The sequence below is a fragment of the Anomalospiza imberbis genome, chromosome 11 (genome assembly GCF_031753505.1).
Source record: "Anomalospiza imberbis isolate Cuckoo-Finch-1a 21T00152 chromosome 11, ASM3175350v1, whole genome shotgun sequence".
Classification (NCBI taxonomy): Eukaryota; Metazoa; Chordata; class Aves; order Passeriformes; family Viduidae; genus Anomalospiza; species Anomalospiza imberbis.
The window spans coordinates 8078352-8099524 of NC_089691.1; the positions used below are offsets into that span (position 1 = coordinate 8078352).

General features: G+C 46.8%; 2 long non-coding RNA genes across 2 annotated transcripts in view; both read right to left on the bottom strand.

The window, feature by feature from the left end:
- Positions 1–12393, bottom strand: part of LOC137480577 (uncharacterized) — a 64210-nt gene extending 51817 nt beyond the window's left edge. Inside the window, exon 1 of the long non-coding RNA XR_011002978.1 lies at positions 12305–12393. This is a non-coding gene — a long non-coding RNA (uncharacterized lncRNA). The remainder of the gene's footprint in view (positions 1–12304) is intronic.
- LOC137480384 (uncharacterized) lies at positions 1380–2910 on the bottom strand. The gene is made up of 2 exons (XR_011002864.1): positions 2348–2910; positions 1380–1736 (listed from the first exon to the last, which is right to left on the bottom strand). It is a non-coding gene; the product is annotated as an uncharacterized lncRNA (long non-coding RNA).
- Positions 12394–21173: the final 8780 nt, after the last annotated feature.

Sequence of the window (21173 nt, forward strand, 5' to 3'; positions counted from 1 at the left end):
CAGAGGTGACAGCTTGGGTTCCAGAAGCCCTCAGTAAATATGGCACTGCCTGCTACCAGAGTTGGTGGGATCTGGGCACCTCATTCCCCTAACTCTGGGCAGGAATTGCAACCCAGGCACTCCTATCTTAACGCAACCAATCCTGTAGGTAGCTGCTCAACTCATCACTGTGATCTGGGGATGAGAAACCAACCATCCACACACAGAATTTGTGCCTGTTGCCCAGAAGAGAAGCAGTACATCAGGGGGTCAAATCCCAAAAGGAAATGCCTTTAGCTTTTCATGTTTCAGTCTCAGTGGCTGCTCAAAGACTTATTGTATCATTAATATCTGCATGGAGCTTATTCTGAGTGGTTTACTGGAAAATTATGACTTGTCAGCAATTAGCATAAAGTGAGTAGGAGCTGAAGGCATAACAGCCCATTATAAAGGACTTTTTAGACAGAGCTCTGACGCTGGTGCTCAAAAGAATATTTAAAGAATGATTCCTAAACAGCTACAGGTCAAGCAGATATTTTATATAATGGATGCAAGAAAGTCTGATTTACAATTGGAGTACAAAGAGTTCCTTGCTTTTGAAAACACAGCTTTTCTCCTCATCTTATAATTTCTATTTGGAAAAACAAATCCCCCTGCAATGCACACCTGGCTTTTCATTTGACCTCTCCAGAAGGTTCTAGGGAGAGACCACTGAATACAGCTCAGTGTCTGAATACTTCAGGCCCCTCCTGTGTACCTCCTTCTTTAGAAGCCAACTGAAATAGGAGGGATAATTTTACTTTACACTTCAGGCGTCTGCATAAGCTTTCAGAAAAGGTGTGAAGGTAAATATAATCCTTCAGTCACATTCTCCCTGCTCTGCTTTGGACAGCTGGTGCGTTTGTTTGTTTGTCACACTGGAAAAATCAAGAGAAGATGTCAGCACTCTCCGGCAGTTCCCTTTGGGCCATCAGGTGATTCTGCTCCATGGCTGGCAGTGAAGCTGGGATCCCATCCTCTCCCATGGTAGGGCTTTTCATGCCCTGTGATCAGGGAAGGAGGTGGTTCAGCAGCATGACAGCTTGCTCTCTTCCATGTGAAAACTCAGAATAATTGATCTTGCTGCTATTATATGGGTAAGGATATGAAAACAGACACAACAGCCCAGGGACAGCCAAGAGACCACAGGTGTCCTTCACCCCATTTGCCATTGCTGAAATCTACTGGCTAAACCTGCTCCTGTTCCACTTCAAAATCCTGCCAAATCTCCAGTGCCAAGAAATCACTGCCTAATTCTTCTGGGATTATGAAGCATTCCTTCCTCAGACTTACAAGTCCATTTCCTTCTCCGAGGCAGAGGATTAAATTTCTTTCAGAATCAGCGGAAACACTCTGTGCTCTTACATATAATGTATTAGTATTAGAGCAAATCCATCTCTGATCTCATTCATCATTTGCTTCAGTCCTCTTGGCAGAAAATATATCAGTCTTTTAACTGCACAGGCTTCTTACTGTCTCAGAGAAAAAACTTTGGCATCTGGTTCAGCCACTGAACTCCAGCATGACCCGAGTCCTGGATGGACAACAGCACAGGTCCTGCAGAATGACTCAGTTCCATATGGCTTCCTATTAGTGACCTTCATCAGGCTTAGTGACCACCTCAGGCTTCCACACTGAAGGTTCATCTGTACCAACCTGCTTGCGCCAGGGCTCCACATGCTCTTCTGAATGACTTTCCTTCCCACATTTCTCATTGTCTGTGAAGTGGTGCAGAAGTGGATTAAATAAGCTATCATCTCAGTTAGTGATAATGAGAAAATTGAAACAAGCTGTTCCATAAATGTGATCATTATCTAGTAAATTAAATGAGATATTCAAAGTGTCCACCCAGCAGTGGCTAAGGAACTTCTCTTACTCTGCATTTCTTTTATCTGGGAGAAAGAGGAAATGATCACAACCTCCTGCAAACCAGAGACTCCAATGGACACCCTGTCATTAAAATCATCTGGCTTTCCACACTTGCTGCACTGGACACTGTACAGTAACTGCTGCCTGCTCAAAGACCAAGACATCCATCTCGGGATGTTGCTGGTGCTAATGGTCTATTAACAGGGACCCCATTCCTGTGTTTTGTCTCCTGGAGAGTGGGGCTGGGGACATCACAGGACACCAGGGAGAGAATGGCTGTCATGCACATACTGCCTAGAAATCCACTGCAGATAGCCTGGGCTGCAGGGATGACTGGGGTTTGGGAATCTACTGAAGATGATAAGGAAGAGAAACACAACAAATTCAGAGGGCAAATTAGAAGTTGTTTGACAGATGGATGGAGGAAAGAAGCGTCAGTGGTTGTTTACTGGAAGCATACCTGGTTGTTTACTAGGGTGTCACTGAAGATGGTGAGCAGGAGGCAGGAATCAGCCTATCTACTGCTGTCTATCTTCTGCCTAAATGCCTGAAAGTCTGAATCTCAGGAAATGCAATTAAAAAAAAAGTGCAGAAATTGGGAGTATGCATTTGATCTCTTGTTTTCCTATGCAAAACCTTGATGAAAAGCAAAATAGTTTCCTGTTTTCACCCCATTTTGCTCAGTGACTCTGTTGATCCCATCCATGCCAGGCCAACCTGCTCTCTCACCCCTACTGCAGGCACACCCTGCAGTGGGGTTGCTCAAACATAAGAGATGTGTGAGGGATCCAGCCCCAGAGTGGAGGAATGACCTCACAATGGGATCCATGAACCACAGAATCATAAAGGTTGGAAAAGACCTCCAATATCTTCAAGCCCAACCCTTGACCCAACACTGCCAAACCTCTAAACCAAAGGGTCATCACAAAGGGCCATGTCTGCTCCTTTTTTGAACTCCTCCAGGGATGGTGACTCCACACTGCCATGGGTGGCCTGTTCCAATGATTAACTGCCCTTTCAGTGAAAACATTCTATCTGATGTCCAACCTGAACCTCCCCTGGCACAACTTGAGACCAATCTCCCTTGTCTTGTGAATACAGAAGAAGTGTCCAGAGAGCTCGTACCCAACAGTGCTCCAGCCTGCAATCACTGTCAGGTGCTCCCACTGAGGTGCAGCAGCTCTGGGTATTTTGGAGCTTACACAAGAGCCTCAACAAACCACAAACAAGTGACCAGACCACAAAATGCAGCACAGGCTCGTGGTATCCCCAAGAAGTCAGAACTGCCTGCAAGCAAGCAGGTCCTGCTGGAGAAGGCGGTGCTGGGCACTCTCCGTGAGAGCACTTTGCTCCAGCAAACCCCTACTTTCCCTTTCAGGCAGATTATCCTGGGGTTGGAGTAAAGGCACATGCAAGGAGCACAATGCTAATCCAGAGTCTGAATCCATCTGAGCCAAAGGAAACCTCTGTGGCAGCATCACAGAGCAGAAGCTGCAAGCTCCAACTCGCCATGGGAGGGCAAACTGCTCCAAGCATTGCTGTACAGTTCAACACCAGCACTGCTAACTTTGCTTGCAGTCAGCCTCCCTTCCTGAAAGGCCTGCCTTCCAAGGAGTTTTAATTTAATTGCTTGGAAATTTTGGAAGGGCTCTTATTTCAACCAGACAGAAGCTTTGGAAAAGGCAATGAGCAAAGCAGGACACTCTGGGAATGTCCTGCCGCTCCTGGGCCAGCACAGGAATTCCTCTTTTCCCCAATGGCACTAACATTAAAGCAGGCCTTCAGCATAACCCAGTCAAAGCAGGCTGCTAGGAAACTGCTGGAGACAGTTAAAAATAGGGGTTGTGCTGATCCAGTGTTAACTCTTAATGGAGAAGGCAGAGAATCCTCGCTGGGGGCACATCACTGCCACTGCTTTTATTCAGCAGTCTCTCCCCTGTGCTGCCTTTGATTGTCCCAGCTCTCTCTTGTATTTTCCTTTATAGACTGTTTTTCTCCTAACACAGCAGCAATCAACTCAGAAGAGCCGTTTTTGTGGCTGGCCTGTTTTCAGTGCATTTTCTGCCCTGCAGCCCTGACGGCAATAAGCATCAATCAACAAGAAGTGGGTACTGCAGCCCATCACCATGGAGAGGAGCAGTGTGTCAGCACAGGACCTGGAGATCACTCTGACCAGCAGCATCCTCATGTGCCTGCACACACATCTCCTCTCCTTATTTCATAGCCTTTCAGCATGGAAAAGCAACAAGGTGGTGTCCTTGCAAATATCTTTACCTCCTTTTATTTATTGTTGAATTTCAAGATGAAGATCAGTTGAGTTTTGTGTGCATGGGACAATTCCCAAATGCTCCATCTCCTTTTAGTGCTCTCTATGGCACACAATATACAGCACTATCCTAGCTGGAAAATGGTGAGGATCATTAACATCAAGAATGTTGATGTGCCAGAGTGCCAGGTCATCCAGTGAGCTGCTCACTACCCATCTGTAGACAGTGCCTCTGGCAAGCACTTCTCATGGCTGCATAATGCCTAGGATGGAGAAAAGCCTCTTTCTCATCCTGAAAAATGAGGAATGTCCCCAATACACATCCATCTGCTTAGGAGGAGACAGGTCATGATCAATGAACAGTGAAATAGTTGGAGTTTAGTAAAAAATTAGGAAGCAAGTAGTCTTGTATCTACTCTCTCAAGCCAGCTGTCACTGTGGCACCTGAAAACCCTTGGAGGAAACAAAGGGACTTGCTCTATTTCTCTGTTCCTTGAAGTATCACGGAGCAACTGATGGGCAAAGCTCAAACACCATTGCTCAAATGGATCAGTGTGGAAATGCAGAGGGTTGAAGGCAAAAGGCACAGATTGCAGCCAGGTTTGGACAAGAAACTTTCCAAGACCAGAGATAAGTAAAGCCAAGCTGTGTCTGCCTGACCTGCTATCTGAACAAAACCTGAGCCACAAAAACTTTGAAAACTGCCAAAATGAGCTCCTTATCTAGCACCCCCTTATCTACAACCCATGCACTAGGAAGGACCAAATAGTCTGGGTTGCAATTTCTCAGTGACCATGTGAATGTGGAGGTGCAGACCTGGTGCCATTTCTCACAGACCTGGCAGCCTTCCCAGGGCCATAAAGAGTTTTGCTCGAGTAAGCACCCAGGAGGGTCCAGCAAGCTCCAGTAAGCACCAGCTCTGCTTGGTGAGTGGAGACCTTGCCAGAGCTGGGAAGAGAGGCACTCGTGCAGAGAGGCAGCCAGTGAGAAGTGAAACACACTGGCATTCAGAGCAGGAGGGCCAGGAGAAACCAAGCACCGACCACAAAGGCAGCTGCCTTGTGCTTGAGCTGCTCAGCTCAAATCCATCCTTAAATCCTGACAGCAAGGAGCTCAGGGCCCTGCTAATCCTGTGCTCTCACATCTGCACAGCTCCATCAGGCAGGGGGCAGCTGCTGGCACTGCTGTGTATTCAGTGCTGACACCTTCAAGTGGCTTTTGGTCCTTTTTTTGGGCTGCCCAGTGCTTGGCTGTGCCTGAGGGCTAAAGCCACCCAGCAGCAACACTCCTGTTTGGTGATGGAGCCTTGGAGGCCATATAAAGCATCATCCCCAGCACAGGTGATGAGGAAAAGCTTTCTGGGACTGAGCTCCCATCTTTCACACCAAACAACAAATGCTGTGAGCACAGCAGGGTCTGGGCATTGCACACAAGCAGATCTCTGCTGTGCTGTGGTTTCCAGGCCCTGGCACTTGGCTGCTGCCAGAGCTGGGCAGGTAAGGAAGAGCATCATCCTCACAGTGACCAGCACAGGTGGGGGCTGGCAGCAGGGCCCAGGGGAGCTGTCCCCCTTCACAAGAAGCTTTGCCACAGTTCCTGCAATGTGAGGGACCAAGCCAGGCAGGATCTTCCCATTTCACTGCTGCTCAAGCAGGAACAGAAGGCTGGGTTGACAGCACCTGATCCCACCACAGATGAAGAGAATGCTTCCAGATCATTGCACAAATAATAATAGTATTAATGGAATTACAGGAAATCCTTGCTTTTCTAACTCCAATTCCAGGTTGAAAAGCAGTGTTACTAGCAGGCACACATGAGCTCAGCTGCTTTGATTAAAGAGCAACTCTCTAATCTCTGCCTGGACTCTGCCCTGGGTTTTAATGCCTGATTAACTCCCCCCTGCCAGGATTATTTTGCATCTTTGCATATTTTGGAGCTCTTCATTTTAGTTTATTGCTACAGACAAGGAGCTGTTTGAAACAACTTTCATTTGCACTGGCAATATAAAGCACTGTGTCTGAGTTTGTGGCTGAGTGGTGGCTGGAGCACAGTTCAATGGACTTTTAGGGCAATTTGCTTCTTCTCAGGGAACAAACCCAGGACAGCACACTCTCAACACGAAGGAGGGTATCACTGTGTGTCTTAGCCCTCTGGGATTCACCAAATGTCACTTCCAGAAAATCAGCAAGTTACCATCAGTTTCGGAAGTGGCTGGAAGACTGACTCCCTATCCTGAGAATATTGAGGCCTTTCATAAAAATATAATGAAATTGATTCAAAAGTGCTGCAGAAAACACAAAACTTATCACAGCAATTATTTAGGCATCAAATTCTAAAATCCCTTCTAAGAAAAAAAAAAGAAAACTGGCTAGAAAGGGTTTGAGCCAAGAGGGTTTGCTGTGAGGAGTACCTAATGCTTTAGGTGTCCATTGCTTCCACAGCCTTCTCCAGTTCTCCTGTCTTCTGTGTATTGCCAAATGCGACCCCTGAGGATGTAATTCACTGTGCAGCAAAGGCATTTCAACACAGAATAACAGGATTTACAGATGGGCAGGGTGGGATGGGGAAGGGGGGAAGGAGAGTGGGGTTCAGTCACTGCCTCAAGACCAAAGAAGCAAAGACAATATTGTCACAACAGCACCCTTAGAGGAGGAAAAAACTGTCCCTGTTAAATCAGGTAACTGGGTCACACCAGCGAGCTGATGGAACGCCAAGTCCAGAAGAATAACCATGCTTTGGGGTGGCAGGGTTGAAAACTTCCTGCAACAGCTCAATGAGTAACAGCACAATGAAACAAAGAGCATATCAGGTGATTCATGCACAGCTCTGCAGGTGCCCACCATGCTGCAGCCACCAGAAAAGGCTCACTCATGTGTTAAGGCAATTCTGCCCACAGGCTGTCCCAAGCCTTCAGCATTTTTTCCTTCCTTCCTTTGTTTTTCCACACATCCAATTATTGAGGATGTTCATAGAGAAATGGAATTTCTGGTCTCTGGAAGCCCATCTGCTCCCCTGTTTATTTCCTGAAGTTGTCACAGTCATCTCATAATGAATTCCAGTGTCACAACAACACTGATGGCTCTTCCCATGGGGAACACACAGGAAAACCACCCTGATGGAAAAAACCAGGTCCACAGTACCCAAAGGGTACTCCTGAAGACATGGGAGAGAGCAGAAGGTAGCCCCATGTTTCATGAGGCTCCCACTCTGCTCTGCAAAGTGCTGCTGGGACACTGCACACTTCCAGTCCAGAGCTGCCCTCCCACTGGGGTCACTGGTTGGGCCAAGAAGTCACTCTGACTTGGTGGGGATGTAGCCAGTCCTGAGTGGCCAAAGAAGGCCACAGAAAGTGGCTGAAGGGATAAATGCATGGGCTTTTGGAAGCTCAAGACCTTTGAGGTGGATCTACCCAAGCCCTCCCTTGCTGTGAGAACATCGTGACTGCCTCCTACTCCTGAGCAATGAACTCCTGGAATAAAGAACTACCCGCACAAAAAGGATTAAAACAAACTCCCCTCCCACTCATGACTGGAAGATAAATCCTTCCTTTTAGGCTTGGTTTTAGTGAGCCTTCTACACTGCTGTGAGAAGTCTTCTCCAGGTGTCTTCCCATCAGCTCTGTGGCCTGGCTCTGCACCCATGTTCTGCTCCTCTGAGGAGCCTCGAGCTAGTTTCTCAGGCAGTTGGGCTCCTTGCTGGGCTGTCCCTGCCTCCCTTCCCCATTAGGCTCAGTGCCCGCAGCCAACTCAGATGTTTGTCCCAAAGAGCAGGCTCTGGGAAGGCAGATCTTTCTGCCTTTCAGGGCCAGACTTAGAGCAGGAGCACATCCCTCCAGGACAGAATCCCAACTGGACACAGAGCAGACTACACACACCACCTGATGGTCAGAGGAGCCAAATTTCTCAGGGGAATTAACTCTGCCACTGGTGCACATGCTGTGGAGTGGCTCGAGGGGCAGACTCAAAAGAGCAGACAAAGCAATACTGCCCAGGTCTGTGCACAAACCTTCAAATGAGCCAGCTCACATCAGGCTTCCACCCTTTCTGCACTCCCCTTTCCTGCCTGCTGCACGCCTTGAATGTCTGTGCAGATTTTGCAAGGGTACCAGCAAGTAAAACAGGGCTTTGCTCTCAAGCTCAACACTTGGCTACACCAGCTCCGGGGAGGAGCAGGGGTTTGCCCTCAGCTCGAGTGGATCTGCCTATTCTGGCCCACCTGCACTTGCAGCAGTAACATCTTTGTGGTAGACGAGCTCTCCCTTTTTGAATGCTCCCAGAGGGATTGTAGCCAGTCAAGGAGCACAGGCAGACTGGGGGCATTCAAACCACCATGGAAAGCACACAGGCTGTGCCATCTTGTCCTGAGGATTCACACAGCAGGGATAACAACTTACATTTCAGTTTTGCTTTCTACAAGCAGGGTGAATCAATAGGACTTACTGAAATAACCCTGGAAGAGATACAGTAAAGGTTACAGGCTGCATGTGTTGCTCAACTGAGCTGTCTTTGGAGGGGTCCACATGATGGAAGAAGCACAGTAGGCTGTCCTAAGTGAAGTGCAGCTTTGGGGATGATTTCCTGTCCAAAATACCAGCTGAAGACACGATGCTACGCAGGAGAAAGAACATAATCAGGGCTCCTCGTGATCCCGACTGGCAGGATGAGCATGTGCAGCGTGGGAGAGCAAACAGACAGTGGGAGAGTGAAGTGGAGAAAATAAGGCAAATGTATGAGAGGCAGATGAGTATCATCAGTTTAACCAGCATCGTTAAAACACCCTCAGCTCTGATGGGCTTTGGGTCATTTAAGAGGTGGTAAAACAAAACAACAAATGAGTTTGTTGTCTTTCTTTGCTGTCTTTCTAGGCAGCATTGGTAAATTCAACCCAGCTCGTGCAGGAATACACGTGGCTTCCTTTTCACTTGTGAGTTTCCTTAGTTCGAGATTATACATCTTATTTCTCCACTTTTCCAGAACAAAGACAGCACTGTTTTGTTACTGTACAGCTTCTTAGTCACTGCTGAACCAAGCCAGAAAACCTGGTATGTCAGAAAACGCATGAATAAAGGATTTGATTAGGGCAAAGGGAAGAGGGAAAGGGGAATGGATATGAGATTTGTCTTGTTGCTGCACTCAGTTATTAGAAGCAGTGGGGACACTGGTGTTGCATTAAAAAGTTTACAATAAAGCCTTTAATAAACAAATTCTTGGCTGATATACTTCATACAAATGTAGGGACTTTGATGGTAGGAAGGAGTTTTATGCTTACTAAGTGCAGCTCCTAAGAGGGACTGTTTCCTAATTTCTTATAAAATACCATTCACAAAGCTAATATCCACCACAAAAATGGTCCTGTTCAGCTGCTGAGGACTCACTGCCTGTGAATCTCAGCAGGGCTCCAAGGCAGAAAACACAGGATTTTTGGCCTTTTATTCCTACAGGCTGTATCACTACTCACTTCAAGTAGAGAGCTTTCCAAATAGGAGCTGACCCATTTCTGCCTGGGGCATTGAGGGCACCTCTTCCACTAATCTCGTGTGTCAGCATGGTGCAGTTGGTAATATTTGTCTCTGGGACAGCAGGTTAGGGATTTACTGAGTCCCACACATCATGTCCTTTAATTCAGTGTCAACCAAGGATAAGCCAAGGACCTAGGGCAAGGTGTGATCCATTACAATTTCATGCTGGGTGGGTGCTGTATTGTTAGAAACACAGCTCCAGCTTCCAGATGAGAAGCCAAGCCTGAACTGCCACCTGGCTGTACGTGCCCCAGGTTTGGGGAGAACAGCATATTCACATTTTCTCCCTTCTGCTGCTCAACACAACAATGTGACTGAAACTAATGGGGATTTTAAAATTAATGAAACAAATACGTGGCTATAAAATCAGAAACAGCACAATGCAAAAGGGAAAGCAGGCAGAAGGAAATGCATTTCCCTTGATGAAGTGGAGAGGTTTCTGTCACGGGGCCGTGGAGGGCTGGGCAGAGGAGGATGGGCAGTGACATTTACACTGCGCAGACCGCTCCGTGCTCTGCCCCTGGCGCTGCCTCCCTCCCTGCTCAGGGACACCTCCACCACGGACATCTTTCCGGTTGGCTCCCGCTGCAAATGGCAGCGTGGGGGCTGACCTTTCATCGGGTGGCAGCTGCTGAGCACACGTGTGGCACTGGCCATCCCCTCCCCGACACCAGCGCCCAGCACGCTTTGAGCGAGAGCAGCCCTTGGCCGCAGCTTTGGACCTGGATCCCTTCACATCCTGCGGGCTCTGGGTGCAGAAAGGAAAGCAGGAGCAGATCTGCCAACACTCTGAAAAACTCCAGTGCCATTTCTACGCCAGCAACATCCTCCAGCTTCTGTGAAAGCGGTCTGGAAGGGTATCTGGTGTTAATAAACCCACCTCTTTTCACAGTAAAACACAGCGAGCCTCTGGGGCTCAGTTAGGACTACAAAGCTTGTTTGTATACTGGAAGGCCACAAAGAATTATCCCATCTGACTTCCCGTACATCCCAGCCTATTCATTCTCATGCAGTTGCCCTGTATTAAGCTTAATTACCCCAACATTAAGATTAATGGCTTCTGTTGATTAAGCCTATCTCAAAAGAGGGACTATTTGAGTGTTTGATACAAAGCAGCCTCTGCTGTGGGCGATTTGTCCCCAAGGCTTGCTGTCCCTGCTGCCAAAAACACAAGCCCTGTTGAACTTTCTTTGCTTCTTTTCACCAGCCAAGGATGCATGCCCTGATCTACTTCCCAAGATTAAGGAGCCCTTCCATATCTGGTACTTTCTCTCTGTGCAGGCACTTGGGCACGAAGTCAAATTGCTTCTCACTTCTCTCTGCCTTGCTAAGCAGGTCTCTCACCCTTGACGTCTATTTTCTCTAGCTCTCCTCTCTTTTTGTGGCTCTGTGCTGTGCCTTCCCCATTTTTTCAGACAAGCTGGTAAAAACGCAGGAGCAGGGCTGCATCTGTGGCTCACTGAACCTTGGGATGTTGCATCCTTTAACATCAGCACCAGTAGCAGCATGTTTGCCAAATGAATCCACCTCACACCAAGGTGGGTTAAAATGAAATTGAGACTGATAAAAAGAAAAAAACCCTAACAAACCAAAATCAACTGGATTCTCCTTTGCTTTTGTTATCCAGGAACTTGGGAAGCCTTTCTATAAATCAACATAAGCACTTTGCTTTAGCTGTAGCCACTTTGGGCTTGTATTAGCCAGGAAAGGTCTTAACACAGTTCAGAAACTGCTTCCAGCATCACTCCTGAACCTGAATCACTACTTTGCAGCTCATCAGATAAGTGCAGATGCTAAATTCCTATGGGTTTCTTTTTTTTAAATTATTTCTGAAATTGTTTTAATCCACTTACATTTTTAGTGATCATTAATGGGTACAATTTGGTACAGCCTTTAGTGTGCAGCAAGGCAGCGCTGGGATGGACCATGAACATTGTCCTGTACTCAGCTGCTGCAGTGGAAATCACTCCCTCCCCTCCTTGCTTCTGGAAACAGAAGAGGAACTAAGTCTCCATGGGGTTATTTTGGCTTTCAGTCCAAAACCAACTAAATCTTCAATGGGTGAAAAACGCTTCACCTAGGAGATGTGATCTTCCTCCCTAGAGACTGCCAGCACAGATAATTTGTCCTTGGGAGCTATCAGAGAGGAGCTAACTGAGCATAGGTCAGAGAGAAAAAATGCATCTTGAGCCTTGCTTTGTCCCTTCTCTTTCTTGCTGCCTTGTGCCAAGACTAAAAAGTCAGTTTTAGATGGGATGAAGAGAAAAACATCACTGGTCTCTTTTTTCTGCCACAATCCTTCCTTTCCCTGAGCTCACCCTGGTGCCAACGGTCACGCAGGCCACAGTACAGTTGGAAAGATTCCCTACACATCATTCCCTACACATCAGGTGTGTTTGAACTGAAGAAATTTAGGAAATGCAAATGACCATACAAGGACAGATGTGCCCCAAAAGCAGCCTTGGGTTTTGAGCATTTGTGTGTGCATCCAAGCAGACAGATCCTATGTGTTTTTCCACTTGTACTGAACCCCCTAATGTTTCTTTGCTCAGATCTCATCCCTTTTCTATCATTAATATTGCTGTTCAGCAGGACTTTATTCCCTGAAAGACTCAGACAAGTCTTCTTCTTACTCTAGTTTTCAGGTGCTGCTATCTGCTTCCCTCTTCAGACCAAGCTGAGCACCAAGTCAGTCAAGGCCACTGTAATGGCAAAAGAAACACATTTCAGTTTGGTGAGCTTGCAAACATCTTGAAAGCACATAGAAAGGAAGACAGGGAGTCTTCCTCCAGGCTTTCCTACAGTTGTGGCACTTCAGCCTGCCCAGCAAAACCTCCTCAAGTTCACTCCAACCATGAACTAATTGGGTCCAGGTTTAATACAATCTCTATTAGAAAGACTGTGGAAGCAAACTAGCCTCAAACCTCAATAAAGTCCTTGTTTAACTATTAATTTGTTTAATTCTACCTGAAGGATGAGATTGCCTGCACCAGACAATCTCCTTCCCTTATCACTTAAGAGTATTGCATTTTAGTGTCAAAGTAATATGACAGTGGTGCTATGCTCCCTTCAAGACATGGGTCACAGCACATAAAAGGGCCAGTGCTCACTGGTGGCTATCACCACTACTCTTCTGGGCTGTTTATACTGAAAGTTGCTGGAAAAAAAATTCAAGATGAGGAAGCAGCCTCCCTGATTTTGTTTCTATCCAACAAAAATGGTGCTGTGCATATAAAAATCAGGGAGCAAAAGCAGCATCCCTGGATGTTTATAAAAGTGCAGATTGCCCACAGCTGTGGCCCAAAAGGTTCACTGGGGGCAGAGGCTGTGATCTGATTCTTGCTCTCCTGCAATGTCCCAACTCTTTTCCACTCAGTCTCTCAAAATCATCTGTAAGGCTCCAGAAATTACCATTTGTGAAACCTTTTGAGATCTTGACATAGGAGTGGCTATAAAATCCCCCAGAACTATTGATGTGTTTTATTATTTATTAATGCTGCTGTTGTCCACTTAGTCTGGAGCTCTTGGAGTATTTTGAACAACAAAGAGAACCACTATGCCTGGGAAGGGGCTTGAGTTCTGCAGCAAAGTGACCTCCGTGGGCTTCAGGAGGCCATTTTCACGAGCAGTTTTGAGGGGGACAAAGCCAGCGGGGGAAAGCAAAGCAGAGAGAAAACACCTCCTGAGATGCCAGGCCTCCTGGAGCAATGTGGGGGTTTTTGGAAGTGTCTGGTGGATGAGGCAGGGTGTCACTCAGAGGTGATAGGCTCTGCTCTATGGCTGTGTCACAAGGTGCAGCCTCACATCCAGGCTCAGATCAGCAGGGAGAGGCTTGTCCCAGCTGGGAGAGGTCGGTGGGTCAGGAGGGCAGAGCAGCACCCACGACCCCTCTGGCCACAGGCTGGACCTTCCCCAGCGGGGGACCCTGCATCCAACGGGGGCTGGTTTTCTCTGCATTGTGTCTGTAATCGAAGCACAAAAGCTGTTCGTTTAAGTAGGTTTAAATGGTTAAAGGCACTTGTTCCTCTGAAAAGAGAATGAAATTGCTATTGACACCTCTATAAAAGAGAGGCTTTTCAGGCTCACTAGGAAAGCAGTAGACGAGGAGTCTTCCTCACTTTGTTGCCAGCAATTAGATCTGCAGCCTCCTCCTTTGCTCTTGTATTAGGAATAGGTACCGGTATCTTCAAAGGATGGGAAACTTAATGGCCTCATTGGCAGTTTGATGAATAATTCATGATTCTGCATTAATCGAGAAGTTAACTAAGGTCTGGAGAGGCACAGTCTTTAATGCAGAAAAGCATCTTTGGGCAGTCACACTGGGTGCTGGGTGAGGGACGCAGGATGATCTACACACCCTGCATCCCTCAGAGAGCACAGATGGACGGGCGCTGCAACGCTGCCTTCGCTCAGTGCCATACACTGCGGGCTTTTCAAATGAAGGTGGAGACCTCCAGGTATGTCAGGCTTCCTTCATTCACCCAACTGCATGCTCTAGACAGGAGCCCATGTGTGTGTGTGTGTGACCCCCCAGGGCACCCAGCAGAGCTCAGAGCAGTGGCTGGGCTCTGGCTCCACTGCAAGTGGTCACTGAGCAGCACCGGCTTGTCCTTCAGCTCAGAGAAGCTCTGCTCTCTCTTTGGCATGGCCAACAAGGCCATGGTGTCCCACAGGGAGTCACATCAGCTCCGTGCAGTGGCACATGCCATGGGAGGGCGGCCACCTCCATCCCTGCTGCATGGATGGGGTTGGCAATTTCAGCCAGCACTTTGGGTGTTTTGCTGGGTTCCTCTTTAAAAGCAAAGCCATTCCCTCGCTGGGCTTTCTGCAGTGCCTCCCACAAGAGCCCGTCACTGCTGTGCTGGAATACAAATAAATAATATTGCACATGACTCACTGGTTGTACTTGTGAAACATGAGGAAAGAAGGTAACCGCCAAACCTGTTTAAACACATTGGCCTGACTGACGTTTTTAAGAAAACAATGGCAGCGCTGTGCCCATTGGAGCCTTCTCAGAGCAATGCTAAACGTGCCATTGAAAATATCATCTGTTCAAATTCAGTTCAGATTTAATCATCCTCCATTCAGCCTTCCCCAAAATAAAATGAAAAAAAAAAAAAAAAGAAGGAAAAAAGAAATCTTCCTGGCTGAAACATTTGGTTCTTGCTCAAGAATCTGGTCTGAATTTTATAAAGGTTTCCTGGAAGCAGAGATCAAGGGGCTGGTTTGGGGCTCAGAAAAAGCCCTCTGGCAGGATGAAGAAGAGAAAACTGCCAGAGACTGAGACTGATACTTTGTCATTAACTTATTGGGAACACTGCACAGGACTGTTCCTGCTAATTAAAACCAGTGGTGACCAAAGCTCATTTGCAGAGATTGGGCTTGGGCCAAGCATTTGTGTGTGGATGAGGAAATGAGATCATAAAAGTCACGACTGGGCTCCAAGCTCGGGGTGTGTAATTGCCTCTCACACCTTGCTTCCCAGCCCCTCCAAATACCCCCTTTTCTAATAAAAGTGGTAGTGGAGCTACTCACATCTATTTTGAGCTATTGGACCACAGAAAGGGACCAAGAAAATCCCTGCACTGGGGCTGTCCCCTGTATGAGTGGATTAAAACTGCTCTGAGGTTGGCTCCCCTCCAGCTGAATGTGGCTTCTCTACTTATGACTTCTACATGCAGGATTTCTCCTCAGGTAAAAATCATTGCCACTGTGAGTTTAGCCAGAAGCATACTGAGATCCATAGGATCTGCCAGAGCTAGGACTTGGTTTACAGTTCAGAGAAGAGCAGCCCTTCCCTGCTGAGCCACGGATCCATGAGGATGGCTTAAATCCTCGTGTCTGACACCCATCTTGGAGATGGGCTCCCCATGACCACCCCCAACCCCACGGGTGGACAACGGGCAGGGACCCTGACGGCGTATCCCCCAAAACCTGAACTTGTCACACTCTTTTATCCATGAGGTAGGTAGGGCTGGTGGGCTGATGTGAGCAACGCTGCAGAACTGCTGCCTACTTAAATATATATATACACAGGGGAGGAAAATACGCACTGCCTTTAGCAGATACTGTGATCTAAGTCACAATACGCCCACTGGCACGTCCACCTCCGTAAATGTTCCGTCACAAGTGTCCCCTCACAACCATACCATAGGGTTAGAGCAGTAAAATCACGTAGCATCTCTCCTACCCCACAGTAAGCAATGCATCCACACACTGAGGCTGCCCCAAATACTGGGGTTTCGTTACACCAGCATAGTTTTCCTGGGAAGTTTCTGAGCCATGAGCTCACATGCCATGACTTTTCCTCTAGGACTAATGCAGTGCCTGTTTGGCACCCTCAGCCAGACCCAAAACTCTGCTGATAAAAGATGTCCAACAGAAAGAACAGGAATGTCAAACCAGTGATTAAGACAACTCATCTCCTCTAATAGCATGTCTTCTCATTTGTTTTCTTCTGAGAAGACAGAATCAAAACCTGAATTAACTAATTTCCTCCAGCCGTACATCAACTAATTGCACTGGTTGTGTATCCCCAGCTCACTCCATCCATCTGACAGCCATTACTCCTCATGTGCCTGAAAAGATGGTTTGTACATGGGGAGTCCTGTCTCTTTTCCCAAGGAAGCTAGCATTCGTTGGAAAGAATCCCACTGTGAAAGTGGTGTGTAGAGGAATGGGGCTGAAAATGATGGTGCTGAGATCTCCCACAGTGGGAAAGGAAGGGCAAGATTGAAGGGAGGGATGGGAGAGGACAGGCAAAGGTTTCAACATCAACCCACCAAATAACGTCTCCTGGACCTGCTCTGTCCTGACGTGTCCAACCTTTGGTGTTGGGACTCTTTGCCCAAAGGAAAAGGGAGAAAGGTGTTCAGGGCAGGCACTTCTAGGCAGGCACCTGCCTTGCCTTACTTGCAGCAGAGCCAGGGAGCAGTCCCTGCTCCTCCCCCTCCAAAACACAGTGATGAAGAGAAAGCACCCATTGCAAGAGACACTGGGAGACACAATAAGGAAAAAGTGTGAAGGCAGAGACAAAACAGTCCTTGTGTTTTATCTCCCAACTTCAGACTGCCCTGCCAGAAGAAACACAGATATCTCCTCCTCTTCTGCTACCTCCCCCAGTTCTTGTGATTCAGGGGAAAAGTCTCCAGCACTTCTGAAGCCCTCAATCTGAGCACTTCTTCTGAGAAGCCTTGTATAGCCTCCTCTGGCTCTCCACATAGCTCTGTCACCATCCTGGCCAGGTCCCACACATCTCCTCTATGTGCTCCATGCTTGCTGGTGTCTAGCTCATGCTTTACTGGTTTATTTTCATCTGCTGACTTCTTGGGCTGACTAGGCACAGTTTTATTTTGTTATTGTTGTTCCTGGATTTTATTAAATACAAACAAGCCCTCCCCAAGTGTTTCTTGCAAACTCAGACAGGATTGAGAATCTCAGAACCCTGGCTCCTGCTAATGAGAAGTGCAATCAGCAGGAGTGGGCAGTGCTCCTCCAGATTCACACTTCTCCCCCTCCTTGCCTTCATCAGGCACATCACAGAGGTGAGGAAGGGCTCCCTCCTTGCCTTCATCAGGCACATCACAGAGGTGAGGAAGACTTCTTGCTTAACACTCAGGGACTCCAGTGTACTCAAGTCTACAGCTGAAACACAGCAGTTTCTTCCATCCTTACATTAAATGGCTCTCCCTCACCTTGTCACAGCCTGAGCTGGAGGAGACCCCTGAGATGAAATGGGGCTGCAGGAAGCACTGCTGCTTTGCAGGGAGGTGTGAAAACTACTCAGCTTCCAACACCTCTGAAAAGCTGAGAGTGTTTTACAGAGCTTTTGCTTTAACTAGAGACTAGACAGACTTCAGTTGTTTTATCTGAGTGCCTCTGTGCACCAGTACCTGGGAATGAGCAATGGTAGGACAATGGAAACAAACCACTTGTATAGATTGTTCCTATGTTTAGTGCCCACAAAGGAGACAAGAGTGTGAAATTCTGCTTCTGCTGACTTGCTAAATAACCACGGGTCATATTGCGAAAGAAGACGTTTCATTAAATGAAGACAACTTTTCCACATGTTTTACAAGATGACTGACCCTGGGGGCCTTCAACATCCTTTGTTTCATCTGCATCTCCTGTAATACACTTCAAAGTTTCAGGTACTTCAAATGACTGCCTTTTACTGCCATGGTCACTGTGTGCATCCTGGCCAGCAGGCACTTTACCAGGTGATTGTGGTAGAAAATGACACTGTCTGTAGGGAAGGCCCTGGACATCCATTTGCTCACAACATTCAGCAGCTGACAAGGAAAATGGCTGTGGAAAGCCTGAGGCTCTCAAACAAGCATGGTGGAGCACCTGAGGTTTCCACAAAACCTTGTGCAAGTTTCACTACATTTTTTTTTAAGATTTGGGCTTTCTTAATACCACTCAAAGCCCATTGGCAGGCAGTGGAGGTGGGACAGCCCTGATGACACAGGGTTCCTGGCAAGCAGCTGTTCTTTGCATAGCAGTGTCCATCCCCTGTGCTAATCTCAGGATACCAGACACAAGTGTAGATCCAAGGTATGAAGTCTGAGAGTTCTCCCCAGGAACAGTGAGGCAGGTAACACAGCTCACTGCAGAGTCAAGCCAAGGCTTAAGAAATTCCCATTACTGCAATTTCCAGTCACATTTTTCAGTGTGACTCATTCAGGGTCACACGGTAAATACAGGAAAGACCTAAAACAGGTCGAGGTGCCCTGACCCTCAGGGCCAGGTGTGAACTACTCAACCGTGCCTGTCAGACTGTGAGAGGAAAGTGCAGAGCTCTGGAATTATGACAAGGTTTCACAACCTTCCATCTCAGAGCTTGGAGAAAGAAAGTGACATTAAAAATGATTTAAAAGAAGAAAAGAACCCCTCCCAGCACGAGTGAGGAGATTACCTGCTGCCAAAAATAAAGGTACTGAGAAATAGTCTACAGAGGTGGCTCTAAAAATTAAGAGACAGGGGAAGGAAAGAGGAAATGTAATTGAAAGAACAGCCTCTCTCACACTAATGCCATTCTTGACAGTTGAACAAGTGATTTTAAAGATGACTAAAATAACATTTACATTCTTACAAAATCACTGGATTTTGAATACAACTCTGTTAGGTCATCTCCAGGGAACAGAAGAATAATGGGCTAATTAGCTGTGTTTGCCAAAAATGCTTTTCTTCTTTTTGTTATTATTTGCTACACATTTATTGCCTGGATTGGGACCTCTCTGTGCGAGATACTGCACACACGGACCGAGCAACAGCTCTGGCCTCCAGATGTTTAGTCCTGGCGAGTGTTTGCACTGTGGTGGTTCTCTGAGGCCACATCCAAGCACAATAAAATCCCACAGCGAAGGTGAGCTCACCCTCAGCAGCTGCCAGCTCTGCTCTGCTCCAGAGCTCTCTGTTCACTGGTATTACCCAGCAAACACAGGTTGTGCTTTACCCAAAACTCGTTTGCTCAGTTGATTAGAGAAGAAACAGAGCTGACCCGAAACTGCAAATCAGGCCTTGGTTCCAAACTTAGACAGGTCATGCCATTATCTGCACTTCCTGGAATACACTTTAAAGTTTCAGGTACTTCAAATGACTGCCTTTTACTGCCATGGTCACTGTGTGCATCCTGGCCCAGCAGGCATTTCACCAGGTGACTGTGGCAGAAAATGAAGTTGTCTGTAGGGAAGGCCCTGGACATCCATTTGCTCATCCCCTCTTTTCACACACTGGTTGGTTTCCTGCTTCTGCTCAGAAATGAAAATTAACACACATGAAGGGCAGTTTAGGGTATGGGGATTGTGGTGAACACAGGTCTGAACACAGCTGGGGAAAACACATCAGGGGGCTGGCGAGGGCCACACCTGCTCACTCCAAACTCCCTGCACCCAACAGTGGCCATCACCCAAGAAACCAGCAATTCTTCCTCAAAACAAGCCCATGGATGACATCACTGATTTCACGACCACCGCTGTCTTTATCTCAGCACCAGTTTTCTCCCTTTCACCTTTCTGGTTCTGATCCCCACCCCACCAGAGGGGACCAAGCAAACAGCTTGTGTGGGGCTTGGTTGCTGGCTGAAGTTAAACCATGACAGAAGGGAAAGGGGAGAGTGAGGGAAACAAGCAAGAGAGGGAAGTGTTGCACCAGGAAAGGACAAATAAAGATTTCCTGTATGCTAGACGAGTCTCACAGTTCTCCAGATTCCCATCATTTCCAAGTGATCATTTAACCTTCATCATCAAACCTCATTTCAGGATCAAATCTTCCCAAAGCCAGATGCCTGTAACACTGCAACCCTCACCATATGATTTGTTCTGGGTAATCTGCCTTTGCAGCATGCTATGTGCCTCCTTTGGCACTATGGAAATCCATAAATGACATAGATAAAGGAGCAGCGAGCTTTACGCTTGCTCAAAGACAGCACAGGAGAAATGACCAAGTAAAACCTTATTTTTAATACAGCCTAATTCTCAAATCCACTGGAGAGTTGCTGCCAGATATTTTTCTGGTAAAGAAATATCACTAGCCTGAAGCCAAATGTTGATTTAAGGCTGTATCTGTGTGGAGAGGTTATAAAGCTAGAGACGTGATTCTGAGGGAGAAAATCAATGGGTGATTTAAAACAAAAGACTGTGTTCAAAGCACTAATTACAAAGGAACCAATTCTTGCACTAATGCCAGTAGAAAAAATATACACAAAGAGCATCACTGAAGTGCTGAGGTAGGTTCTGTCTCCTCACAGCCTGAGATGATGATTAATAAACATTCAGGTACTTGTGAAAATGTTTCACAAGACCTCCTTAATTTTGACCAAACACTTAGTTCTCCAAAGATCTTTCCTAGAAGCCTGTTACTTATTAATTTCTTTTTCTTGGACCTTCAACTCTGAGCTTTAAGGCTTTGATTCATGGAGCAGAAACAACGGCATGTGATCTCATCAGCCACCCACCCTCCCAACTGCAGAGACCAAACCTTTGGTGCAAATCCTCTCAACTGCTGAGAAAATGTTAACCAGGAACACACTTGCAAAAACCAGAACCAGTTTGTGGACAAATGAACATCTCTCACTGTAAGAACTTTGGGGGAAAAAGGAAATCTTATAGCATGGAATAGAAAGTAACATTTTTTTAAATGACTCTGAGACCTTTTATGAGGTATGAGCTGCTATTCCTAAACATGCTGAATTTTAGTGATGTTTTTCACAACGGGAAGAACATTCTAGTGAGTGTTAAACTGAACTAATGCTCTCACATAACATGTGCAGACCAGAGGGTCCATAGAAGTACATCATGTACATTAGCTTTAGCTGCAATTGCTGATAGAGGCAAAATTTGACTCCAAACACAAATGAGAAACTTGAAGTTGGGATGATCCAACATAATCTTAAAGTATGCCACCACCATCAAGGCATAATTTCTTCTCCATCACTAGGTAGATGCACTTTCTGCTGGAAGAAGACAGGACAGGGAGAAGTTGAGTGCCGAGAACTGATCT